This window comes from Triticum dicoccoides, chromosome 5B (assembly GCF_002162155.2).
Source record: "Triticum dicoccoides isolate Atlit2015 ecotype Zavitan chromosome 5B, WEW_v2.0, whole genome shotgun sequence".
NCBI classification, from domain to species: domain Eukaryota; kingdom Viridiplantae; phylum Streptophyta; class Magnoliopsida; order Poales; family Poaceae; genus Triticum; species Triticum dicoccoides.
Window position 1 is genome coordinate 101,389,086 of NC_041389.1, and position 5,239 is coordinate 101,394,324.

Below are 5,239 nucleotides of genomic sequence, written 5' to 3' on the forward strand. Positions count from 1 at the left end.
GTGCCCCAGTTCTCCTTCTTCCTCAGACGTTTGATCTCATGAGAGACTAGCTCTCCAGTCTCCAGCACAACATTAGGATAAACGCGCGCCCAAGCCTTCTCAATTAGCAACACGATGAACGGACCATAGATAGGGCACTTGCGCTAGAGATGGCTGAGATTAGTTCAGACCACATGACATGAGAGATATCCAACGATTCTCCAGTTTTTTTTCTCCTTCTCACGTTGGTAGAAGAGAAGCATGTCCACGAGAAAAGAGTGAACCATATCCAAGTTGCCAATATGAGGGAAGAGAGTCTCTTGGAAGATGCGATGAAGGATGTACAGAAAAGCAGGCAACTCATAGGTCTCCTTCTGAGTCACGGGGTGAATCTTCAAAGTACAGTAGGGCCAGAGAGCTTGCTTGTGAGTGTAAGTTGCATTGTAGTGAGGGTGAAAGCCAACTAGGTTCTCAAGTTCTTGATCTTCAACCCCAAGTAACTCCATGAAGGCCTTCCACTTGACAGAAAGCAGCTTGCCATTTTTTATCCAAGTCAGAGTCCTTTCCTCATCATTTCCAAGATAGACCGTGGCATAAAACTGAGCCACCAAATCAGCATCAAAGTCCTTGTTGAATTGCATGATCCCGAGGATGTTCAGCTGAGAAGACATCTGAAGGGCTTCGCCAAAGTAAGTAGGATCCTTCTCCATAACATCAATGTCGATGGAGCGAACATCAACATAGAGATTCTTCTTTGATTTGATCACATCAAAGTAGATGGCGAACTGAAAGCGGTTCCAGAATGGGCGGTTGACCAAAATGGGTTCTTGATCTTCCGCATAGGGGTTGCGGTGACGCCTTTCCCAAAACTCTTTGGCATTCATCTCTGTCATAGTCTTGCCCCTAGGCTTCGGCTTGTTAGCAATAGACTTCTTGTGCTGAGAAGGAGGTTGAACACTTGAGGATGCAGCCGCTGTCTCAGAGGTGCGATAGCGCTTTGAAGTTCAACGCCCAGGGTTGACACGGCGGACATGCTGCTCAGAAGGGCCATCACCTGGAACCAAACACACGGACAGAACAAAAAAACACAAGAGAAAGATCATAAGCCACAAAGAAAACAACTTGGATCAAAATTTGGTATGAGTATGATGGAAGTGGGCATCCAACGGTAGTACCGCGATCAGGAAGCGGCAGTACCGTCCGAACAGTAGTACTGCTCCGGGGGAGCGGTAGTACCACTCCAGGCAGGGGAACAGCGGTTCCCTACTGCCGTGGACAAATCCGGCACTACCGAGATGCCGAAATCAAAAATAATCCTACCAAATACCAATCCAAATAGTCTAGACGCCTTCTCCATCCTACTCAAGCCTTGATTTAGCCAAAAACTAGATTTGAAACCTAGGCACATAGAGAATGGGAACGGGGGCAATACCGACATCCATGGCAAGAGGACAAGCTGGGGATCAATTCCACCGAAGGAGATGGAGAGGGACGGCTCGGAGACGGTGGCCCACCGGAGCCCTCCTGCAGCGAGTCAGCGCTGGCGAGACGAAGAGGACGAGTGGGTTGTGCAAATGTGTATGGGGGAGAAAGAAAACTCCCCGTGCCCCGACATAACCCCCAAGGCCCGCCCCGCAGTGGTAGTACCACTGGGGTGGGCGGTAGTACCGCTTGAAGACCATCAGCGGTAGTACCGCTCAGCCACGAACTCAAAGACTAGACACAAAATGGCTTAGCTCACGAAGGAGAAAGAACCGACGAGAAGATAGAGCAAACACACAGGCAGAAAAACACCAACGAGAAGACAAGAAACACACTCCTCTCCAAGAGAGGGCGGTGACCAAGGCCACCTATGTTTGAGTCAAGAGGTATGGCACCGCGAAGATTTTAACCTTGGTCCCATGACCAACACTCATCTTTGAAGCACACGTACCATCAAAAATGGCTAATGTGAAATACTTGATCAATTTATGCATAATGGGGGCAGGGAGAGTTCATTGAGAGAACAACACCCCCCCTATGTCCATGCCTACACCTAAACAAGATATCAAGTTGAGTATGGTGGGGTGTGCAAGAGTTCAAGATACATTGCTCAAATCAATGATATTTAGCTCATGCCTTAACTTGCGAAATCTTGCTTCATCCAAGGGCTTCGTGAATATATCTGCAAGGTTATCATGAGTGTTGACATACTTGAGTTTGATCTCCCCTTGCCTAATGTGATCCCGGATGAAGTGATACCGGATCTCAATATGCTTTGTCTTGAAGTGTTGCACCGGGTTGAGAGAGATCTTGATGGCACTTTCATTGTCACACCAAAGAGGTACTTCGTCACAAATGACACTGTAATCCTTCAAAGTTTGCCTCATCCATAGAAGTTGAGCACACCAACTACCGGCAGCCACATACTCCGCTTCGGTGGACGAGAGAGACACACAACTTTGCTTCTTAGAAGACCAACTCACCAAAGAGCAACCAAGAAATTGGCACCCTTCGGAGGTGGACTTCCTATACACTCTGTTTCTCAGCCAATCTGAGTCTGAATAGCCCAAAAGATTGAAGTTAGCTCCTCTTGGGTACCATAAGCCAAAGTTTGGGGTATGAGCTAAATATCGAAATATTCACTTGACCGCCACATAGTGACTTAGGTGATGCTTGAAACCATGCACAAATTCCCACAGTCAACATGATATCCGGTCTAGATGCACAAAGGTAAAGCAAGGAGCCAATCATGGAGCGATGTAACTTTTGATCCACCGCTTTACCATTGGGATCTATGTCAAGTTGGCATTTGACGGGCATTGGAGTGGAGGCTGGCTTGAGATCTCTTAGCTTGAATCTCTTGAGCATGTCTTGAGTGTATTTTGCTTGGTTGATGAAGGTGCCTTCTCTTCCTTGCTTGATTTCGAACCCGAGAAAGAACTTCAACTCTCCCATCATGGACATCTTGAACTTTGAGGTCATGAGAGTGGCAAATTCCTCATTGAAAGCTTTGTTAGGGGAACCAAAGATAATATCATCAATATATAGTTGGCATACAAACAATTCCCCTTTGACCTTCTTAGTAAAAAGAGTGGGGTCGATTTTCCCAATTTCAAACCCATGATCTTGCAACAACTCGATAAGATGCTCATACCACGCATGTGGGGCTTGTTTAAGGCCATAGAGTGCCTTGTCTAGTTGGTACACATGATCGGGGAAATAGAGATCCTCGAACCCCGGGGGTTGTTTGACATACACCAACTCATTAATGGGACCATTAAGGAAAGCACTCTTCACATCCATTTGTTGCAACTTGAAGTTATGATGAGAAGCATAAGCAATCAACAAACGAATAGATTCAAGGCAAGCAATAGGAGCAAATGTTTCACCGTAGTCGATACCCTCGACTTGGGAGTATCCTTGTGCTACCAAACAGCCTTGTTGCGAACAATGATCCCATGAGCATCTTGCTTCTTCTTGAATATCCACTTGGTTCCAATGACATTATGATTCCATGTTGGCCTAGGCGCCAATCTCCACACCTGGTTGTGCTCGAAGTTGTTGAGTTCTTCATGCATGGCATTGAGCCAATCCGGATCCTCGAGCGCCTCATAGACCTTTTGGGGTTCGACACAAGAAACAAACGCGTGATGTTCACAATAGTTTGCTAATTGTCAACGAGTGCTTACCCCCTTTCTTAGGCTTCCAAGCACATTCTTCATGAGATGATCTTTGGTTGTGAGCTTGGATGCAATCTTAGCGGCAAGACGCTCCAATTCCTCCTGAGGAGTGAGATGAGGAGTGGAAACTTGATCATCTTGAGCGCCATCTTGAGCTTGTTCCTGATCTTGAGCTTGCTCTTGATCTTGAGCTTGCTCTCGATCTTGAACTTGCTCGGGAGGGATAACTCGACCTTGGGTATCACTTGGTGGCTCAATGGGTAGGATATGACCAACACCCATTATTCTTATGACTTGGGGAGGAATTTCATCGCCTACCTCACAAGTACCACTTTGCTCCACTTGGGAGCCGTTATTCTCGTTAAACTCCACATTACACTCTTGGAAATATGCCCTAGAGGCAATAATAAAATGATTATTATTATATTTCCTTGTTCATGATAATTGTCTATTATTCATGCTACAATTGTGTTATCCGGAAATCGTAATACATGTGTGAATAAATAGACCACAACATGTCCCTAGTAAGCCTCTAGTTGACTAGCTCGTTGATCAACAGATAGTCATGGTTTCCTGACTATGGACATTGGATGTCGTTGATAACGGGATCACATCATTAGGAGAATGATGTGATGGACAAGACCCAATCCTAAGCATAGCACAAGATCGTGTAGTTCGTTTGCTAGAGCTTTTCCAATGTCAAGTATTATTTCCTTAGACCATGAGATCGTGTAACTCCCGGATACCGTAGGAGTGCTTTGGGTGTACCAAACGTCACAACGTAACTGGGTGACTAAAAAGTTATACTACAGGTATCCCCGAAAGTATCTGTTGGGTTGACACGGATCGAGACTGGGATTTGTCACTCCGTATGACGGAGAGGTATCTCTGGGCCCACTCGGTAATGCATCATCATAATGAGCTCAATGTGACCAAGTGTTTGGTCACGGGATCATGAATTACGGTACGAGTAAAGTGACTTGCCGGTAACGAGATTGAACGAGGTATTGGGATACCGACGATCGAATCTTGGGCAAGTAACGTACCGGTTGACAAAGGGAATTGTATACGGGATTACTTGAATCCTCGACATCGTGGTTCATCCGATGAGATCATCGAGGAATATGTGGGAGCCAACATGGGATCCAGATCCCGATGTTGGTTATTGACCGGAGAGCTGTCTCGGTCATGTCTGCATGATTGCCGAACCCGTAGGGTCTACACACTTAAGGTTCGGTGACGCTAGGGTTGTAGAGATATTAGTATGCAGAAACCAGAAAGTTGTTCGGAGTCCCGGATGAGATCCCTGACGTCATGAGGAGTTCCGAAATGGTCGGGAGGTAAAGAATTCTATATAGGAAGTCCAGTTTCGGCCACCGGGAAAGTTTCGGGGGTCACCGGTATTGTACCGGGACCACCAGAAGGGTCCCGGGGGTCCACCGGGTGGAGGCACCTATCCCGGAGGGCCACGTGGGCTGAAAGGGGAAGGGAACCAGCCCCTGGTGGGCTGGTGCGCCCCCCTTGGGCCTCTCCTGCGCCTAGGGTTGGAAACCGTAGGGGTGAGGGGCGCCCCACTTGACTTGGGGGGCAAGTCCCCC